Source organism: Lepus europaeus, chromosome 2 (genome assembly GCF_033115175.1).
Source record: "Lepus europaeus isolate LE1 chromosome 2, mLepTim1.pri, whole genome shotgun sequence".
In the NCBI taxonomy this organism is placed as follows: Eukaryota; Metazoa; Chordata; class Mammalia; order Lagomorpha; family Leporidae; genus Lepus; species Lepus europaeus.
This window is the reverse complement of record NC_084828.1, coordinates 63,167,362-63,190,160: the sequence shown is the minus strand read 5'-3', so window position 1 is coordinate 63,190,160 and position 22,799 is coordinate 63,167,362.

The window sequence follows — 22,799 nt, the reverse complement described above, 5'->3', positions numbered from 1 at the left end:
CTTTCTTACAGGCACAGAACTCCCATCTGGGCAAAGTAGAAAGGGAAAGGTGTTTCGTTTTAATCAAGCTACAGTACAATTGATTTTGAGGAAATGATTAACATGAGAAAATGATTAACAATCAGTAACCAGAGTATCACCAAAACAAATCTCTACCATGCTTGGTGAGGATTGTGCCTCCCATCCCGAAAGTCTGACGTTCCTGGGCTGTCTGGGAAACCCCCTTGATGGCAGTTTGCTGTTTCTAACAGGAAATTTCGTGATACTTCCCTTCCTGGTCTCCAGAGGTCACTCATTACACCAAGCGCTTCTGTAAACACACAGTGTTCAAGGGATGACTTCAACTGAGCATCACAGGCTTTTCTGAAGATTGTTCTCATGCAGTAGTTATAACTGGAGGACGTAATTTACCAGTGAAGCAGAAACTGGCAGGGATGATTAAAATATTCTAATTATTTAAGTTGAAAAACCATGTATTAAAAATGGATATTTGGTTAACTCTGTCCTGCAGTCAGGCTCTGGGTATCCAGCAGACCTGCTGACCTAACAGCCTCACCCAATCAAAGGAGAGTGTGCCTCTGAAGAAAATGAAGCTGATGGTACAAGACAATCTGAAGGGACAGAATTCAGGTTTCTGTTCCCTGTGCTATTCAGAACTCCACCGACTGCTCGGCTACTTTACTGCCACTAAGGGAACTTCCCCTAGAAGCTTCTTCATCTTTCTTCTGCCCAATCTCTCATGGACAGCTAGGGGTCTGGTGGGTGTGTTTGAACTTTTGCATGCCAGCAGCTCCCCCACTGGGAACGGTTTACTCCCTTTGCCCATACCAGCATTTTTCTAAAGCACATAGCTATGTTGAAAATAATCTTGCAGCCAAGGCAGGTGCACACAAACTCCAGTTACAAATGTGAAAGGTGTTTAAGTGGGCAAAAAGAACTATGGGATGTCCTCTCTAGGGATCCTCTCCATCTTTCATTGTCCCTGAGCTACTTTACAACTCCAGAGGTTGCAGAAAACTGATAATAATGCAAAATCCTCTTATCCATAAAAAGGAAAATAAATTGTGTCTATTGGAATGCAATTGGATGTTGCTCTGTGGCTGTTCACCAGATTCTCATCTATTCATTTCAGCATCCCTGATTGCTTATCTATGTGTCTGCTCTGAATTCTCCCTGGGCCTGGTTTTCACATCTTACTGGCTGTCTCATTAACTAATGAGTTAAATAAAATCTTTGACATTTGCTCATTTGATATTTGTCTGAGTGTCATACTTTAAACTATCTAGAAATATTAGCCTTTAAAATAACTGTAGGCTGTGTCTCATACCATGCAGCTGTGGGAGTAGTTCTCAATATGGATTGTGATGAATAAAATGTATGAAGTTGACCTCTATAAACTGCCCAAGTCGATGGTGGAGAAGAAGGCTGGCTAAAATGATTGAAACACTGCTCAAAAGCGACTGCTGAGTCTTAGATTCCGACATGCAGACAAGATGGATGAAGTAGTCATGTCACAGGAGAAAGAAGGTGGGACACTCACTCTGGTTGGCTCTGTCATCACCTCTCATGTCATGGCCACATCCAGCTGAGTATTTACAATGAAGGACCCCAAATCTGGGAATCCAACGTGCTCAGGTGGTCGCCCAAAGACCCAAAACTCCAGCCCAGTAGATGCAAAAGCAAGAGGATATTTATTAATACGTTTGCGCAAACGGGCTCCCCAGCACCTCAGGCAGTCCAGAGAGCGAGAGCGCCCCGAGCAGGGGTTACAGCAGTTTTTAAAGACAATAGCCACCTGATTAACATATGTATGCGGGGCGTTTGGTGATTGGCTATTTTGAAGGGCAAACTCTTGTGATTTTAGTGAGGGAAGGGGTAAGTTTATACAATGGTCACAGAACCTTATTGCAACTCTTTTCCGGACTTCTGCAAGTGTTATCACGTGAGACAGTTACACAGAGCAGTTTCACAAGGCAGTTTCCCAAGGTTATTCTGTAGGCAGGTGGACACACAGTTATCTTAAGGAATGGCTACTGTCAGCAGCCAAACTTTTAAACCCTTGCTAAAATTATTTTAATATTTACTTTTAGCAGGGGTCTTACAACAAGTCAAGGCAAAGTCAAATATTTAGAAGTCCAGGCAACATGAGGCAACCTTACAGACCATGCACATCTCAAAACTGTACAACAAATGAACTATTGCTGGCCCAGAAGCCCAAGGCTACTGAAGTCCCACCATACTACCCAGAGGAGGTTCCTGCTTTCACTAAAAACAGATAAGCCGGATCCCAGTGCAGAGGCAGGTGGCACAATGCCCTGAAGAGACAGTGACTCCTTTCTTCTCATCAACTGATCTTTACTTTTCTTCACCGGTACTAGAAAAATAAGGGGGAAAATGAGCAAGAAGTACACAACGTAGGGAAGCTGTAAGCCCTTGCATTTGTTTCTGGTTCTTTTCACCAGACTTTCAGAAAAGAAATCTGTTCACTAAAGAGACAATTTTAAAATTCTCACTTTCAGTTTCGACATTCAAATCCAAGGCAGATATTACTCAATACTCATCAAAAGAAAGAGAATTACCAAACAGTAAGAGCCCATTTGATTTAAATGTATATATTTTAAATGGCTAGGATAAAATCTGCAAATAATTAACCCTCTCTGGTGAATTGCAGGTAATTTTTTTATTGATTTTTATTTTTGGCAAACTGGTTTTTCTAAACTTCCTGTAAAAAACCTGAATTACCTTCATAATGTGAGAAAAATATCAAAAACAGATAAGCTGAATTCAGTCCTAAAGTCTGGGCCCAGAGTTTTCTTTCTTTTTTTTTTTTTCTTTTGACAGGCAGAGTTAGTGAAAGAGAGACAGAGAAAGGTCTTCCTTTTTCCGTTGGTTCACCCCCCAAATGGCCACTACAGCCAGTGCACTGCGCTGATCTGAAGCCAAGAGCTAGGTGCTTCCTCCTGGTCTTCCATGCGGGTGCAGGACCCAAGAACTTAGGCCATCCTCCACTGCCTTCCCAGGCCACAGCAGAGAGCTGGACTGGAAGAGGAGCAACCGGGACAGAATCTGGCGCCCCAACCGGGACTAGAACCCTGGGTGCCAGCGCTGCAGGTGGAGGATTAGCCAATGAGCTGTGGCGCCGGCCAGGGCCCAGAGTTTTCAAGACGGAAGCATAGGGCATGTCTGCTTGAGAATTAGCTCAGCTAAACAGTAAAATGCCCAGGGAGCTACACCCCAGGGAAATGGTTAATGTTATGACTCAGAATTCAACACAGATTCATGATTTGGTGACTGTAGGTTAATTCTTTGCAGATCGCACTCAGCCTTAAAGTTGCTTTCTTCTGACCAGAGAAGGAGGAGGTATCAAAACCAGTCACCTACTGCCAAATTTGGAGAGAGCTAAAGCTCAGAGATAGAAAAAGACTGAGAATATTTTGCAATTATTATAAAAATTGCTGGGATAAAGGAAATGACCAATTAAAACAGCCTTGTCTGAATCAAAATGTAAGAGGATTACCAAATGACAGAGAATCAGGATAACAATTTCTAACAGGGGGTAGGAACAGAGATAGTTTACTATTTCTGGAGATAAAGAGATTGGATTTTGATGTAAGAACCAGACCGTACATTTTAAGTTGAATAGCCCATAACAGGGTCCCCAGTAAGGACTTCTGTTCTATACGAAGGGAAATGTCAGGGATGTCTAGTAGGCCTGTGGGCAAACTTCCAGCAGACATTAACATGAGAAACTGCCTGGGTATTTTGAGAAATGACTACTGAGCCCTGAATCTTATTCTCCCCTCACCTGCTTCCTGCAGCAAAAAAGACAGGGCAACAACTCCTTGCAAGCGGGGACAGGAGAGTTGAGGTAAGAGACAATTTCCTTAGGCATTGACATTCAGTGGCTGCTGCCAGATTGGCTACCAAGCCAGCCCCATCTGGACCGGTTCTGTGAGTTACAGGGAGGGAAGGCTCTTTAACAAAGAGCAAAAGGTAACAACAATAAAAAGGAAACACACAAACAAACAAAAAACCTAACAGCACGAGAGAGCACTGCTTTGGAAACTTGCAGTATACCTTGGAGGTGAATTTCTTTGCTTTCATTTCGGAGAGAGAGATACTTGGAATGAAAAGGAGAGGAGTCATTGATCACACATTGGAAGATCAAGAGAGAATTTATAATGAAATGGACCATAGAAGAAAATGAAGCCCCACAGGCTCTACAGGGTACTTCCGTGACAGTGAGGACTTCCTCCTCCGACCACTAGGATGGTGGGTCGGCGGTCATTGGCAGTAACAGTGAGCTACTTTTTTCAACACTGTGGGGCTTTTTCCAGCACTATGGGTTTGCTCTGAAATCAATGATGGGATTAGGGAAGGGTGAAGTTTCTGGAAGGATAACTGGGGAGAAAGGGATTACTTCTCTTAGAAAGACTGAATTATGGTGTGACTTGGGCAAACCCTTTTCAACTAGTGACTTTAGTTATTCTCAAATGATATATGGATGTTCATGAATCCATTGCAAGTTCAAGATATTATCTTTGGGGGCCTGCGCTGTGGCATGGTGGGTAAAGCTACCACCTGAAGTGCCCACATCCCATATGGGCGTCAGCTGGAGTCCCAGCTTCTCCACTTCCAATCCAGCTCTCTGCTATGGCCTGGGAAAGCAGCAGAAGATGGCCCAAGTCCTTGGGCCCCTGCACCCATGTGGGAGACCAGGAAGAAGCCCCTGGCTCTTGGGTTTTGGATCAGCCCAACTCCAGCAGTTGTGGCCTTTTGGGGCGTGAACCAGAGCATAAAAGACCTCTCTCTCTCTCTCTCTCTCTCTCTCTCTCTCTCTTTCAAATAAATAAATCTTTTTTACAAAAGATACTGTCTTTGAAAGTGCATTTAATACGCGTAAGTTATGGAACATGCTAGTTTAGCCACACTGCACAGTGCAGAGTGTAGCTGTTCACCTTCACGACCACCTGGTTGGCAGGGAGCTGCAGCCCGGTGCTGATGCCCAGCATCATCCTGCCACATCTCGCTAGCCCAGGAAAAATCAAAACTCAAAATTCCGAGTTTGATTTCCATTGACTGCCTATCACTGTCACACCATCCTAAATTCAAAACATCGTAAGTTGAACTACTGCAAGTTGGGGATTATCTATTCTGTTGTCACTCACACATTATATAATGAGATAACCTCTTTTTGTATTGTTAAATCCCTTTGCTAGGTATATCCAACTGAAAACTCCTGTAAGCTTTTTAGTGCCCACCTTCATACAAGGATATTGGGAGGATAAAGTAGTATCCCCTTTAGGGAAGCAACTTACCAGTATGCAACTCATGAATTTCAAACGCATTTTTACTCTTAGTCCAATAATTTCCATTTTCAGAAAAATATCCCAAAGAAATAATACCAAATGCAAAGATCTAGGCATGGAGATGTTTCTTAACATGTCATTTTTAAAAGTAAAAATCTACTATCCAGGCAGGAATTTGCCATAGTGGTGTGTGTGTGTGGCTTTGATGGGGAGAAAAATTAAAAGGAACAGAGCAAGCAGTATCTGCAGCCACTATCCAAGCTAGAAAAGAAAAGCACTAAGAATACTGAGCTGGAAACGTGAGCTGCCTCCCTTCCAGACCACATGTCTAGGTGTGTATTCATAGGAATAGACATGGCCATGTATGCACACATTTCTTTTTTAGACTATAATTATAAATTAATTACTTTATTGTTGTAGAAACGTGGAAAATAAAATACTAAAACATAAATGAAATAGAATAAAAATGACACATAGTCATGTCATGGAGACATAATTTTTAATCTACTTCCCATTTCCATGCATAATGCATACTATTTTATGTGGCTGAGGCTTTCTACTGAATATTACAATTTACTAGTTTGCTTTTTTCTCTTAGACGTTAAAGTATAAATGTACCCCAATAATATAAAAGCTCCTTATAGCCACTATTTTCATAGTTTAGTTACATCCTTATTGTGGATTTTCATAATCTATTTAACCAATCATCATTGTTTGAGCCTTCAGATTGACAGTGACTTATTAAAAGCTATTTATCCCTTTTATTTGAAGGGTCATGCCAAAGATTTTTTTTTAATTGCTAATTTATTTGAAAGGCAGAGAGAGATTCCATCTCCTGGTTGAGTCCCCAAATGCCTGACACAGCTATGACTGGCCCAGGCTGAAGCCTTGAATTCTGAACTCAATCTGGGTCTACCACATCAGCAGCAGGGGTGCAACTGCTTGATCCATCACCTGCTGCCTCCCAGAGTGTGCAGTCGCAGGAACTTGGAATTGAGCGGAGCTGGGACTTGAACCCAGGCACTCTACTGTGGGACGTGGGTATCCCAAGCTGCTTGTTAACCACTATGGCAAATTCCTGCCTGGATAGTAGGTTTTTACTTTTAAAAATGACATGCTAAGAAACATCCAGACACACCCACACACTTGATTAAAATGTTTGTGGCCAGGACCTGCGATCAAATGGTGTAATGCAGATAAAATTCCCTCTCTAAATATTTTCTCAATCTCTCTCCTCCCCTCTGTCTTCTTTACTTTCGTCCCCGCCACCACTCAGACTGCATGAGACATGCGGAAGGAACAAGTGAGGTGCAGGCAGGGAGGGGAGAGCGCGCAGGCGGGAGCAGAGGGTGGTCACATGAGCCGGAAGCTGCGGAGATGGGGTTTGGGTTGGAGAAGGGCCTGGAAGGCAGGTTGGAATCGTTTGGCTTAGATGAGACAGGCCATTTGGAGCCCCAGTAGGCTCCCCAGCAGGGAGAACCAACATTCCAGAGAAGACTGACTGCAAGGAAGACCCAGAGCCAAGTGTGCGACCCGTGAGTCTGGCCTCCTTTCCAGTGTGCCAGGAAATACGGGAGTCGTGCAGGCGTTGTTTCTCTGGGGTCTGCGGAGAGGGGGCTGTCTCCTCTCCTCTTCCCCTATATCCTGGCTTCCCGTCAACCAGAAGTCACGGGTTCGAATGCCTCAGGATTCGGCTGTTATGTAAGTCAGGCAGGCTGGCTGTGATGAAACACAGAGAGATAGGGACTGCAGCGTAGCCGGGGCAGGTGCTCTCCGAAGCGATCCAGCGTGCTTTTGTGCCAGCACTGTTGCCCAACAGGTATAAGGCAAGGCTTGCAACTCTTCCAAATGCTCAAGCAAAGCTGAGAATCCAGAGGAGTTTGGAATTCTCAGGGCTGTGTGGAAAGGACCTTAATTTTTAAAATGTTGGTCCAAGTAAAATATAACGTGTATGCTGCCTGGATTTAATTTGAAGACCACTGGTTTTGTGTCTTTGAGATAAAAATCATTTGAGACTTCCTGGCCTTCCCTTATATAGCTGCTAAAAAACATGGTATCTCTTGGAAAAAAGGCATATATTTAGTTCCCTTTAGGTACATAATGTTACCCTAGATACCAAGAGATCCAGGAGAGATTCTAGGTTGTTCTCTGACTTCTAGGTGCTTAAAATACTGTTGAAGCAATAAGAAAATTTCCGCTCAGGAAAGTTAGGTAATAGTGCTATGCAGGATTTTTATTTCAAGGCCTAAATGGATCAGGCCAAATACACCAAAGTCACCTTAAAAAGAAAGCAAGCCTTTTAGATCTATAACAAAACTCGGCTGTAGTAAAACCAGTGATGTGAAAGTGTCTGGGGTATTGTTCACCTTTATATTCCCAGTACTTGTCACAAAGGAGATGATGTTTAACAAATATTTCCTGAATAAAAAGATAAAACTAATGAGTCGCAGAAGGGAAAAAGACATCCATGTGAACTTAGAAACGTGAAGAAACACAGAGGCAAATATTTTCATGGTTGATATGACAATATTTAATGGAAGGATGCTGAATTTGTGGGGAGTGCAAAGTGCATGCTCACCAGGGTCCCCATTTTTGCCAGGAGCAGGGGTGTGTAACCAACTCTCACTGTAACCTATGTTAGAGTTCACAAGGCTGTTTTGCTTCTCTGCTAACCCCCTAATGACCAATTAAGCTTCCCTGACATTTGATGCAGGGAGAAAGGAGCCCTGATGTGGGACCCATCCACTCTGCTCATGCGAATAGCCTGTGTCTCTATAATGAGCAGTCTAATTTCCACATTAGCACTTGGATTGTTCACTTGGTGGCCCTGCATCTCCCTGGGTCACATGCCACTCTTTGGAAACCTGTCTTGGTAACTGCAACTGATCTTCCTAATTCATCCTCCCTTTATTCCTGCAACTGGCATCAGAGGATAAAGGCCTGAATGAGCAAACCAGACAAAATTCACAGCTATAGATTACAGAAGGGAACACTCATTTTGCTTTGAATAATCATGGGAGGCTCAGAATGGAAAGAGGCCCAGAGGTGGGTCTCAAATGAAAAAAAAAAAAAAAAAATTGAGCTTTGGAATTGTGGAAAGGACAGGGACAAGACAGTATGGAGAGTTTGCTGGTTTTGCTCTTGGACAAAGAAGGGTTTGCTCTCAGAGGAAGTTGCTTTGGGGGAGTTATGAGAGAGAAAGTTGGTTAGGTCAGCCTGAGAGTCATGCTGAAGGATTTGGACTTCATCCAACAGGCTGATGCTGGTGATACTAAAGTTCTGAGCAAAAGAATGACAGAATGAAATCGGTATTTTCCTTAGATCACTTGATACGAGCAGGAAGGGCTGCATTTCATTTTTGTATTAATGAGTCAATAGCAAAAGACTTTTGGGAGTCAAACAGAGCTCTTCCCAAAGGTGTGAGCTGATAGCAAATGCCTTCTGCTCAGTTTCCAGGAGACAGGTGGATACTCCAAGAACACAATGGCCTCTGGGTTCAGCAAGCAAGTTCAGCCACCAGGAAGGTAACATGAGAACTCCCCCAGTGAAATTAGACCCCACCATTATTAATAGCCCACCTCTGTCAAGCCTGCTCAAGGTTTTGTTGTTGTCATGGACAACATTTCCAATACAGGCACTTGCAAGTCCTTGGAAGCATCTTCAGCACTTGGCCATGCCAGGCAATCAAAGTTGCAGCCCAAAATTTTAAAAGAAAAAGACAATTTTCATGGGCCTCATAGTCACCATTTCGTGAAGAATCCGGAGTGAGCACCAGGGTACGAAAGTTGTCAGAATCGAGATGGAGTCACTTGTGTCAACCTCCCCCCACAAAAAATAAATGAAGCTAGAAGGTCGTGAAAGAAGGGCTCTTATGCAGGAGTGCCTGATCGTAACTATCACAAAAGATTCTACCAGAACCACAGTCTTACACAAAGGAAGTCACAACCTTTTTCAAAAAGTACTGTGTTCAGCAACGGGCTGCTCAGCCTCGGACAGATGTCAGTTTTGTTATTAATCATCGTGATCAAAGATGATTCTTTCAAAATATCTTGAAAATTTCCCCTATTTGAATAGGCGATGGTTGCCTATTACTGTCCCTATCGCAATGCTCTATTTTTCCCATTGCAGTGCTCTTTTCCAACAAAATCAAACCTGATGTCGTTTTGATTTTACTCTCTTTGTGTTCACAGGACCATTTAGATTAACTGGAAATTTTGTGCAGGTCACAAATACCCGGAATTTTAGTTTTTGACATTTTGAGCACAGAATCCCTTCTTTAAATGAGAATTCATCTAGAATTCCAATTCCAGTACACGAAATGTATAAAACTGTCGAGGCTCTGGCTGACAAGTAAGGGAGAGTCCTTTCTGATGGGTTTTGCTCACTCTGCTTTCCATACAATGGCAAACACACCTCTACCTCTGGAAGACCTGAGTCTCCTCTGCCCAAGCCCAGTACTCTGTAGAACACAGTGTAAAACCAACTGGGATAGACTGCAGACCTGCAAACCAACACCTGTCTTAGCTGTGGCACGTGGCAATAAAAGTAATTGCAATCACATTTTTAAGGAACACTTACCTTGTACTTACCATGTACCAATCTCCACAAGAACCACATGGGCTAGGAACTATTATTACCCCTGTTTGACAGGTGAAAAAAAACAAAGTTGAGGGAACTATAGCATCTTGTGCAAAGCAGGAAATGTTAAAGTCAGATTTTGGTCCCAGAAAGATGGATTTCAGAACCAGTCATCTGAAGATCATCTTGTAATTAGTTCAGCCTCATTACCTTGGGCAAGTCCTTAAACTTGAAAGATATGTGTGCAAATGTCCAGTTATAGTTCTCCCCCTTCCCTATCAAGAAAGAAATGTTCAGAGGAGCTCATACGGGTTCACAGGATTCTGGACCCACGGCCACCCGTCTTTACAACAGTGGAAAACAAACGAGCCGCCTAATAGCTTCAGAGAGATCTGACATTCCTGCACTGTGTTCCACAGGAGGAGGGGTTGCAGCACTGATGCCATAGCTATAAATATCCAACTTAATGAGGGAGGACTCCTGGAGATGTAAATGAATCCATTTTATGGGTTTGTCATACATCAGGTTAATATGATTCTGACAAATAATTATATTGAAAAGCTGGACAGGGACAGAGAATGTTGTTATTCCTTTTGAGTGTTACAGTACGGTCTTCTGGCCAATTAAAGGGTGAGGAAGCCAACGTGGAAGTGCAGAGCAAAACTGTAACAATTTGTGGCATTTAGACAGAGGAGCTCACAGCCTGCACCCACCCTGGCACAGGCAATGGGATTGTCATTGTCACATTTCTTAATGAGCATAGCAACTCCTTCATGTGGATTATCATACAGTTAGATCCTGTGTGGATGCTGCAAGTGGGGGATAAAAGCAGAAGGGACTACTAATGTAGATTTCCTTTTCTTGTTTTAGCATCAGCTAGAAGGGTTTTTATATGTGCAAAGACATATACCCTGGTTAAGCCCTGGAAACAGGTTTCCGACCTGGATATGTCAAACCAAAAGGTAGCTACTTGCTTGGCTACAAGGATGGCTTATTCTCTCTTGGGTTAATTGCAGTGGCCTCTGAGGGGAAAGGGCTTCTTACTAAATGGGAAAAAAAAGACATTTTATTGCTGTGACATTTGCCATCATCTAATTGGGTTGCCCTGAAGTCCTGGAGCTCTGTTCCAGTCTGGAAGGCTAGTACTCCTAGGAATAAGGACCCCCTGGGAGTCGTCCAAGTTTGTGGGTATCTTCTCACCACAGGGACATATCTCTGGTGCTCCTGGCTGCTCAGCACACAGAGCATTGTCTAGAGGGGCTGCAGGGGGACTGAAATTCAGTCCTCACTCTGCTCATCCCACCATCTGGAGGGAAGGGGACATGTTCCAGTTTGCACAAAGACACTGGGTGGGATTAGTGGTGATCCTCAACTCACCCAGCGTGAGCAGGGGCCCACTGCTTGGGCTGGTAGAGCAACTTAAAGGCCCAGCTTTCATCCATCCTTCCAGGACTCTCAAATAACTATAATTTGCATCCATACATCCATAGTCTCCTTCATTCTCTTGCCCTGCCTCTTCTCATGAGGCTAAACAAGAGCGACAATGCAGGTCCATGGCTAGAGCTATACTTCTTTAAGAACAAAATCCCATTTGGCCTTGACTCTGTTGGCATTGCTTCTTTTCATCAGTAAGATTGTTTCATCACTGTTCCTCTCTTCTCTTAGTGTCCCTCCCTTTCCTCAAGAATTTTCCAGGCAGGAATTGCAACTACGATGTTCCTTCAAATGCCCACACCAAAGCCCTCTTCTCCCAACCTGTCAACTGTACAAAGTGAAATTTCCAGAAACAGTTTGAGCAAGAAAGCAACTAACAGTTTTTCTCTAATCAATCAATGAAAACCAAAAGTGTAGACTTCAACCAGGAATTTTTCTTTAGACTGTTCTCTAAAGCAGTAATGGAGTAGATTGTTCAGCTATGTCCTCATTAAACATGGTGGTGACTTCCAGAAGAAAGCAAGCCAGAATACTGCCAGGAGAATAAGTATCAGTCCTCAAGGATGGCCATTCCCTTCTACCATCCAAAAAATTGCCAGTGTTATGGGATCCTCTGCAGGTCACTGATCACTGGCCCAGGGACCCTCTGTCAGGCCCTCATCCCTGTGCCCTTCCTGACACCAACTAGTCAGAGCAGAAGGCTCTTGACTTGAAAAGAACATTCCAGAAAACAGAGAGAGGCCAAGCTGAAGCTCAGCCTTCAAATTAGTATTTGGAGAAAATGTCTTCCTTTTTGTTCTTTCCCAATTTCCAGAAGGGATAATGTCATATATTTTTCCAAAGAGCAGATACACAACATAAGATAAAATCATTTTTTCCCAGCTAAGCCTTCCACTGATTTCCCCAGCCAACTTTCTGCAGCTCAAAAAATAAACACAATTCCCATTCATCCCCTTGCTCCAAATCCATCAAGACTTGGCTCTGGACAAATGGGCAGGTGGTGCAGCACACCAGGGCTTGGATGGGTTCTGTTTTCCTTCCTGGACGGAAGAAGTAGGATTAACTTAAAGTCTTTTCTATTAGTGAATGACATGGCAGACAACTGGGAGCAGAGTGTGGATTTCATCCTGGAGAAATGCACAGAGAATGGGTCTGGCTGTCTCTGTAAAGGCAAGGCTGGAAAGTTCCATACTGACCACCCTCTGAGGCATGGTTCAGGTTGGCTTTGTTAGATGGAGATGAGCAACTCTCAGCTTCTATAAATTTAAGATAGCTTATATTTGCTCATTTGATTGGCCCTCTGTGAGCATCCAGAGTTGCTAGGAGTTACTGAGTGTTCTAGGTGGGGAGAGGAAGCCAGCTTGTAGTTAGCATATATTTCTGGACCAGCACACTAGTTTGAATGCCATTGAAAATTTTCTGTGTAAGCATTCACACATACAGCTGTCAGGTCTTTGTGTAGCCAATAGCCATTAAGTGGTAGCACCTGAGGAAAAGTTCCCTTTCCCTGGCATCTGTAGGCCCTGAGGCATGGTGGTGGTGAGGAAGTGGAAGAGAACAAAGGATTGCTGAAGGCTGCTCTACACATAGATGTCAGTGCTAAGGCTGTGTGCATTGTGCAAGGTTAGTGTTGCCATGAGAAAAGCAGACCTTGTGGCTCTGATATTTAATGATGGTCCCAGGGCTTATCTGTGTGTGAGAGTCTGATTCATTTGATCTGATGATTACCCATTTGATGACCTTGAACAGTGAGGCGGTAATGTGTACCTCATTCTGTGGGGAACACAGCAAAGAGTCGTGGACTTGGAATGCCAAAATCCATGCTGAAAAATTCTACAAGTCCCTGTTGCCACTATTTCCTTGAGGAAGAATGGGGTAGCTCTTAGGCCAGAAGAATCCTTGTAGATAAGAAGCAGATTTCCTCAAAGGGGCTCCTCATATAAAAGTGTTACATGAGATTTTGTGAAGAGGCTGAGAGTTTTTTCTCTTACTTGTGAACTAATGAGTTAGCTGGCCACAGTTTTATTTATATTGCATATATTTTTATTTATAAACATATGTGCATATATATGTGTATATATATATACTGCAAAAAATGCATGAAAATTTGAATTTAAAAAAACAAGCTTATTTTGGTGCAAAACAACTTCCAGATTCCACCTCACAGCCTACCCATCATTTCCATCCCTCTCTCCTCCCAAGTAGTGTATTAACGATCTGAACTCCTACTGCAATTGGCGAGAGTGAAAATAATATCATGAGGTATAAAGATGGGACTGCTTTTAAATTAAATCATATGAGAAGATTTTTTTTTGTAGGTCACAAAGCAGCTAAATATTGCCCATTTCATATGGTTCACTTAATGCTCCTTCCCTACAGAGGCAATGTATGGAATATATCAATTACCCAAATCCAGCAGGTTCATTTGATTCCCATCACTTCAGCTACTGCACACCCATGGATGATTCTTAAGCATGTATCTCCAACTCCAACTTCTTCCTGACTTGATCTGCCAGACATTCCAACTGGTTTCTGTTGTTACTGTTACTGTTTTTTAACTATTTATTTGAGAGAGACAGAACCTGCATCTGCTGATTCACTCCCCAAATGCCCAGGATAACTGGGGCAGAAGCTGTGGACTCAGTCCACACCTCTCACATGGATGCAACTTACTGAACCATCATCATGGTCTCCCAGAGTCTGCATTAGGAGGAAGCTGGAGTCAGGAACCAGAGCACTTCAATGTAGGAGGCAGGTGCCCTAACTGGTGGCTTAACTACTAGGCTAAATGCCAGCCCCTAGACATCCTCACTGGGAAGTAAAATCACCCTTCCATTCTCAGATCTGTGTTTTCTGTATTCCTTTGTGGAAAATGGACCCACTGCCTAGCGGAAGTTACCAAGTTCTGAAACCCAGGGAATGTTTTTGGCTGTTCTCCCTTTAATCCTCTAATTTACATTGGTAGATACAAATGTTAATAATGTCTCCTGGGGCCAGCGTTCTGGTGTAGTAGGTAAAGCCACCGTCTGTAATGCCAGCATCCCATATGGGCACCAGCTTTTGTCCCAGCTACCAAACTTCTGATGCAGCACCTGAAAAAGCAGCAGAAGACAGCCCAAGTTTGGGGGCTCTTGTACCCACCTGGGAGACTCGGAAGAAGTTCCAGGCTCCTGGCTTTGGCCCGGATCTCTCTCTTAGCTGTTAGGGACACTTGAGGAGAGAACCAGTGAATGGAAGATATCTGTCTCTCTCACTCTCTGTAACTCCAAATTTCAAATAAATAAATAAATCTTTGAAAAAAAAAGTCTCCTTAGAGGTGTTTAATCTAGTACATACTTCACCACTGCCCTTTCCTACCTCTCATAATCTCTTACTTGCCCCCTAGCAAAAACGCCCTAAACTGTGTTTGGTGCCTACCATTTTCTCACATGCCCTAATCATCTAGAATCCTTCAACAAGAAGACTATTTCTTTCTTTAAGATGTATTTATTTATTTATCTATCTATTTATTTGAAAGGCAGAGTTAGGCAGAGGCAGAGAGAGAGAGGTCTTCTGTTCGCTGGTTCACTCCCCAAATGCCTGCAATGGCCAGAGCTGGCAAATCTGAAGCCAGGAGCTTGGAGTTTCTTCCAGGTCTCCCACGTGGGTACAGGGGCCCAAGGACTTGGGCCATCCTCCAGTGCTTCCCTAGGCTATAGCAGAGAGCTGGATCAGAAGTGGAGCAGCCAGGACTTGAAACCATGCCCATATGGGATGCCAGCACTGTAGGCAGTGGCTTTACCCACAACATCACAGGGCCAGCCCCCAAAGGACTATTTCTGAAACAGAAATCTCATCGTGTTGTTCATCCTCCATAATTTCTGCTGCCTTCAGCAGAAAGTCGTCTCCCCTTTTGCTCCACAAGACTTTGTATCTCATGGTTCTCAAAGAAGATTGGGATCTAGCAGTGCCATCCCTTTTAAGGGTCATTTGGGGTTTTTCAGTGACCCAAATGTTACAGACATTTAGTGGGTAAGGACACTAACTAAATATTCTGAAATGCAAGATCCACTTCTGCCCAATGAGTAATTGTCTATCCAAAAAACCGACAGCTCTTGAATAGAAATACACTGGTTGCCTACTGAATCCCTCTCCAGTCTAATCTCAAACTACTCAAAATCCTTCATCTCATATGGCAGCCGTCTTGAAATCTGCAGTTCCTGGAAGTACTTACGCCGCTGCCTTTGCTTCCTTCCCCTCCCCCACCAGCCATACTCACCAGCTTCTTAATTTGCTAACCTCTTCTTGCTCATCATTCTGGGCTCAACTCAGACATTCCGAGGCTGGGGTTCCCTTCTTTCCCCCCACTCTCTAGCCTGGGTATAGGGCCTGGGCTCCTACTCTCTGAGTTTCACACGTCTCTCCACACAGAAGTCTCTCCCATTCCACTGAGGGCCCTGAAAGGAAGGCCAGGGCGGCTGGTTTATGTGTTCCCAACACAGAACTCAAGAAATTTTAAAACCATGCGATATCTTCGATTTTTATCAAGATTTTCTAACTCTCAAATTTAATGTATCTACTTGGTAAGAATTTGAACAATACATGAAGAAAGATCATGTATCACAGAGGATATGGTTACCTGAGTTTGAATCCAGGCTTCACTGCTTAACCCCACGATGCGCCACCATTTCCACAGTGCATAAAGGAGGTGACTGTGGAAGCACAGTTGTGCAGTGATGAAGGGCAAGTGCCCTGGAGCCTGACTCTCAAGTCCCGACTCTGCCGTCTACTAGCCATGTGACTTTGGGAAAGCTATTTGGCTTCTCTGTGTCTCGGTTTGTGCACAGGTACAATGACGAAGCTCATGCAGAGGTAAATTATAACCTATCCTGTGGGTTCTGAATGGTGAAATAAGATGATACATATCACTTAGAACACTGCTTGGTGGAGGACAAGTACTCAAAAATGTTAACTCTATCACTAATAGCAGGAAGAATATTACAAAAGGGTATATAGAGTTTTTCAAAACTTTGTGGAAAATGAAATTAAAACATAAATTGGGGCCAGCACTGTGACATAGTGGGTAAAGCCACTGCCTGCAGGGTGGGCATCCCATATGAGTCCTGGCTGCTCCACTTCCGATCCAGCTCTGTGCTATGGCCTGGGAAAGCAATAGAAGATGGCCCAAATCCTTGGGTCCCTGCACCCATGTGGGAGACCCAGAGAGAGAGAGAAAAAGAGAGAGAGAGAGAGAGGTCTTCTATCCACTGGTTCACTTCCCAACTGACCAGAGCTGGGCCGATCCAAAGTGGAGCAGCTGAGAGCATAGTGGGCTAGGCCTCTGCTGGTGGTGCAGGAATCCCATATGAGCGCTAGTTCAAGTCCTGGCTGTTCCTCTTCTGATCCAGCTCTCTGCTATGGCCTAGGAAGGCAGTAGAAGATGGCCCAAGTCCTTGGGCCCCTGTACCCATGTTGGAGACCCAGAAGCAACTTCTGGCTTCTGGCTTCGGATCAGCACAGCTTTGGCTGTTGCAACCATCTGAGTAGTGAATCAGTGGATGGAAGACCTCTCCCTCTCTCTCTGTCTCTCTCTCTCTCTCTCTCTCTGCCTCTGCCTCTCTGCAACTCTGCCTTTCAAATAAATAAATAAATCTTTAAAAAATGTTTTTTCATAATACACATTTTTTGAACATTTTGAAATTACTTTGTGTATTAAAAACACTAGCTTCTCTTACCGATGGTAACCATTATTAATGTTTTCTCATGTGTTACTCCAAAAATGCTATATGCGTATTCAATGATAGACTTATGGGATTTTTCTTAATGGAAATAGGAGTAAATTATGTAAGTTGTCTTACTTTTTCCTACCTAACAATACGATTAGAGATCTTTGCTGACAGCACTTGGAGTTCTAACTCATTATGCCAATGGCTTCAGCAGATGGAAGTTGCATGACTTCATCACTAGTTTTATATAAATGTTAGTCTCCCAAACCACAAGCCTTTTAACCTTAGACCTCTCAGTAGTCACTTACAGAAAGCCCTGTGCTGAGGGAACAGAGATGCAAATGACCTGAGGCCAGCTTCTCTACCTTGTGCTCTTTCAGTGCCTTATCACCAGCAGAGTACTTGGTCTCCATGGGCCCAACAATCTTTGAGGTCTGTGCAGAACTAGATTCTTGTCAGTAAATATTTCAGACACCTGATTACCATGCATGGAGGAACAGTGTGGAGCTAGAAGCCCAGAGATGGCTACAGGTGGACAGAATGTGGGGGTCACGCTCCTTTATCTTTTCAGAAGGGGAAATAACTTGCAACTGTCAGGAATGTGATGAAAATTTTACAAGTACATGAAATCAGTTATGTAAGTTATCAAATATAAGTCATGATTCTATTTGTTCTGTGACAACTAAAAACTGAGTAAGTTTCCATAGAGATAGAAAATAAATAAAATTCACAACAATATTCCTTTCTCCTCTGAAGGTGTTATGCACACCTTTGCCAATAGACAGAATGCAATATTGGAATTGGAGGAGGCTGGAGGGGGTGGAGACTAAGAAGAAAGGACCCAGATGGAAGAGGTGGGAAAATGTCAGAGAGAAATTTCCCTCATGTCCCAATTTGCCTGGAGCTGTTCCTGCCTGGAGCTCTACAAGAGGAACTGTTCAGAAAGGAGGCCGAACACACACACAAAAGAAACTCCTTTGTGAAGCTTTCCAGGGGTAGACAGTTCTGAAAAGCCGGTTTTATTTCTTCTCAATCTTGCAGGTCCACAAAGACCCAGACGATAAATCTACATCAAGAAAATTTTCTGGATGCAGGCTTCTTTTCCAAGTCACTTGAAATAACACAGTTCCCCTCTTGATAATTTGTTCATCATGGTCCTGTGTTTAGCGAACTATTGATTGGAGACGTGAAGGCAGGGGTCAGCTTCAAGCTCTAGGAATCCATCTGCTGGGGAAACTGCAGAGATAGCCCGCATTTGCCCTGTAGGGACAATCCATCATTTCACTGTATTTTGTATACAATCAGCCATTTTTCAATCAGATAGCGGCTCTCCTACTTCCATTCATTCTAATACTCTACTTCGGCACAATCAGTCAGATTGGCTGAGCAGAAAGGCTAGCCTGTTCATCAGTGTCTGGAATTGCCAGATGCACTTTTTTTTAAGGCCTGGAATTCAGTTCATTGAATCCAGCCAAGACTCCAGCCACACAGTGGCTGCCCAGGGAGTGGGCCAGGTGTTGCACCTGGGCCGCCGGCTCCTCAGGCTGCAAGTGGTCTGGGCGGGGAGGATGGCCTCGGTACCCTGCAGTGGAGCATCATGGAACAATTAAAAAAAAAAAAAAAAACCCACGGAGCTTAGAGACAGTCTCTAGCAACATTCCCTATTCCCTATTTGCTCCGTGACTCCATTTCTCATAGTTGCACTCAGTACTTGCAAGCTACTATTTCTTTTTTTTTATTAAATTTTATTTAATGAATATAAATTATAGCTACTATTTCTAACATTTATTAGGGAACAAATGCCATCTGCATTAAGGCACTGTTGTCCTCCATTCACCATCCCTCCTGCAACTCATAGTGCATCTTCAGAACAGCAGCCTCCCCTTCCCTTGGGAGCCTATTAGAAATACAGAACCTCAGGCCCCACCTCAGAACCACTGAATCAGTATCTGCATTGTAGCACGATCCCCAGGAGGTTCCTGCACACATCAATATTTGAGAGGCACTGCCGCCTCCTCGGCACCTCCTGGCTCCCTGAAAGAGTCAATCCCGCCCCCTCCACTCTGCTTTATTCAGGAGGACAAGCGCTCCTAGTGTTCTTGTGGTGAACATTCTTCCTACAACCCAAATCCAGGCACATGGCCAACTCAAATATGGATTTGCTCAAAGAGAACAACAGGACAGAATAGTTGACATTGAGTTTTACCATCACTTTGTTTAATTTTGATTTCATACCCATTTTGCTTCCATATTTCTAAAAAAAATGTAGAGAATTATTTGAAAAGACTCCAACTCCTCAGTCCCTTTTATTCTAGTCTTGGATGATTCTATCTGGTGGCTTTTTATAAACTTTTCTGCCCAAATATTTAAGGATAAAAGAGTCCCTAGCAGACTCTCCATAGGAATCTGCCCCCTTCTCCCTGCTTGCTTCGAAAGATCTGTCACTGCACTGATGGAGCTAGCCCATGTGACAACCTGGCCTTACCCCCCCTAATGAATGCTACAGGCCCTGCCTTTTCCATGCCCGCGTCTTTCAGCTGTGCACGCAGGGCACCAGGCCATTGGCAACAGCCATTTCTGAACGTGACCTGCAATGCATACTTGCCAGCGAGCAGCAACTTCATCAGGCCCGACTGAATTAGAGACCAAGACAGCTGTTGCCGCTAAAGCTCTGTTTCCTGGTCCCAGGCCTCCGGTTACCACATGTGGCACCATGGAGACTCTGTTTAGGAACAGCAGTGCCTCCCGCACTGTGAGTTATGACTCTGCATGTTTGTACACAGACAGCTCTTTTCTGGTGGCATTAAAGGAGCCAGCATGCCACCGTTTCATAAGTTTTCATCATAATCAATAGCACATAGACATGTAGGCATATAAGCGTGTATGGTGCAATACATACATACACATACACGAATACTCAAACAGAGCAAGAAGAGAAACTCCAGGAAGGATTAAGATGCTCTCTTGGTAACACGTTTCTGGTTGTCCAATCTTTTGTCCTAAAGCTACATGGATGTTCGTTGTGTGAAACTTTCTGCAAGAGTGATCCTCAAAGTCAGGTACCCTTGACTAAGAATCGTGCAGTTTATCAGCTCCAAGAGAATTGCTCTGGAAACCACTGGAATCAAGGGAGAGACTGGCTGTGGGCTTTGGAGGTAGATGATAGATTCCCTGGGATTTGGTCCTTTGCATGTGCCAGCCAACTCAAACCAGCTCAGGTTAGCTTAGCAACTAGGAAGAATTCTCAGTGACTCACAAGTAGAAGAAAGAGTTTTAGTACCAGGCCTTTAAGGATGACAACGGGAATCTTAACGCTTCCAGGAGTTTCTCTTCTTGCTGTGTGTGTGTGTGTGTGTGTATCTTTATCACACCACACATGCTCACCCATATGCCTACATGTTTGCATGTTCTTGGTTAATGGTGAAGACTTATTAAACAGTGACATGCTTGTCTCCTCTTTACTACCAGGGAAAAAATAGCTGCAAGTAGCTGTTTGTCTCCCTTTTTGTATATGACCACCCTAAAAGGTCAACAGCAAGCTGTTAGTCTGATAGCTTGTGTCTCCTACCCTCTACTTTGCAAAATGCAAAGAAAGAAGCCGTGAGACAGGATCTGCAAAGCCTTACTCTCTGGCCCTTCACAGAGGAAGTCTGTTGACTCCTGGAAGGTGAGAGACAGTATTCACCTCCTCCACCAATTCTAGCAAAGATGACTCAGGGACACAAGAGTGTCTCGGAGGTGGTCAGTGAAGCAAAGGAGGCTGGGGATGCCCGCTGGCCTGTCTTGAATCCTGTGACCCCTGGATTCCTAGGGGGCAGAACAGGAACTGTCTCAAGACAAAGCAGGTTGCAGCTACCGAGAGAAAAAGGGAAAGTTGTTGACAAGCCCATGAGATCCCCTGTAGGAGGCAGACATCAATCTTAAAAGATGACCATTTCCCAAGGTGCACACAGTGTTGAGGGACAGAGAGGAATGGTGGGACTAGCAACAGGGGAAACAAGCCTGCAGGGTAGGGGACTGTGAATTAAATCTGCAGGGACTGTGACAAGGAGCCTGGCCACCTCACTAGAAAGAAGCGGGAAGGCTACAGTAAGCACCTAACTGCAGCCTACAGGCAGAAGCTCACACTTTTCCCCTTCAGTCTCCTGCCAGGGCTGCCTTCTGGTCAAACCCAACTATGAGGCCAACCTCTTGGGTGCACAGCATGGAGGGGATCAGGAGCAGTAAAGCGAGGCAATACAGACATCAAGCCCACACAGGGCAAGTTTCATGTTCTGGCTCCCCCTGGGGCCAGCTCTGCCAGTCGGCAATCTGTGCAGTCATAGACCATCTGAACTTAGATGGACCTCTCATTTGGTACAATTTCTGCTGTCATCTCCTAGAATTCCTTTTTGTTTTGTTTTGTATTTAGATTTATTTATTTATTTGAGAGGCAGAGTGAAAGAAAAAGGAAGAGACATTTCATTTGCTTGTTCACTCCCTAGTTGTCCATAAAAGCCAGGGCTGAGTTAGGTTGAAGCCAGGGGCCAGGAACTCAATCTGGGTGGCAGAGACCCAAGTGCTTGGGGCACCATTGGCTGTCCCCTAGATGCATTAGCAGCAAGCTGGATCCAAAGCAGAGAGGAGAGAGACACAAGCCAGATCTTCGATAGGGGATCCCAGGACCCCAGGCCGATCGGGGATCCCAGGACCCCAGGCAGTGACTTAACTGGCTGCATCACAGCATCCACCCTTGGGTTTCTTAATACTGTCTGAACGAGGGCCTCTCATGGTTCTTTTGCACTTGACCCCACACTTTACACAGGCAGCCCTGACTATTTTTGTGACTATGTGGTTTCCACATCTGACAATCCGACAGTCATCTGCCATTGAGTTTCCTCATCTGTAAATGACATTAATACTCTTCCTCTCAGGGTTGAAGAGCAAATGTGACTTATATGTAAAGGGCTAGCTCCACAGAAGGGAGCCACCAACAAAGACAGTTGCCTTCTCTCCCTGAGTACTGTTGCTTCCTCTCTCCCAGAAGATGGGCCTCACCCAGCTCTGGACAACCGACTGAGGACAGGCAGCCATGCCCTAAATGGCTAGACAACTGTGGTCTCGTCTTAGGCCCTGTGCTGACCAGCAGTGAGGCAGTAAGGAGGAAGGGAGGTGACTCAGAGATGGTGAGAAAGGGCCTTAAAATCTCCTCATTCTCTTCTTTGATAGATGAGGTAACCAAAGTCCATAAATATCAAAACCGCTGGGGCTGGTGCTGTGGCTTAGTGTGCTAAGCCCTTGCCTGATGTTCCAGCTTCCCATTTGGGAGCTGGTTTGAGTCCTGGCTACTCATCTTCCAATCCAGCTCTCTGCTTATGGCCTGGGAAAGCATGGGGGACCTGGAAGAAGCTCCTGGTTTTGGATTGGGTCAGCTCTGGCCGTTGCAGCAGTTTGGAGAATGAACCAGCAGATGGAAGACCTTTCTGTCTGTCTCTCCCTCTCTGCAACTCTACCTCTCAAATAAATAAGTAAAATCTTTAAAAAAAAAATACCAACACCCTGGCCCAAGGTCATAGACCTGGTGAATGGCAGTGCTTAACTTCAATCCAGGATGTCCGGGGCCAACTCCAGTGAACTCTGGACTGATGACATGCTCACCCTCATATCAGAAACTGGAAACGGTTTAACTTAACTAAAACATGAGAATGATAGTTCATTGTATATAAGTGGCCCTTTTTTCAATTTGCCCTTTTTCCTGCCTTCTTCCCTCCAAAAAAAAAAAAATTCCCTACTC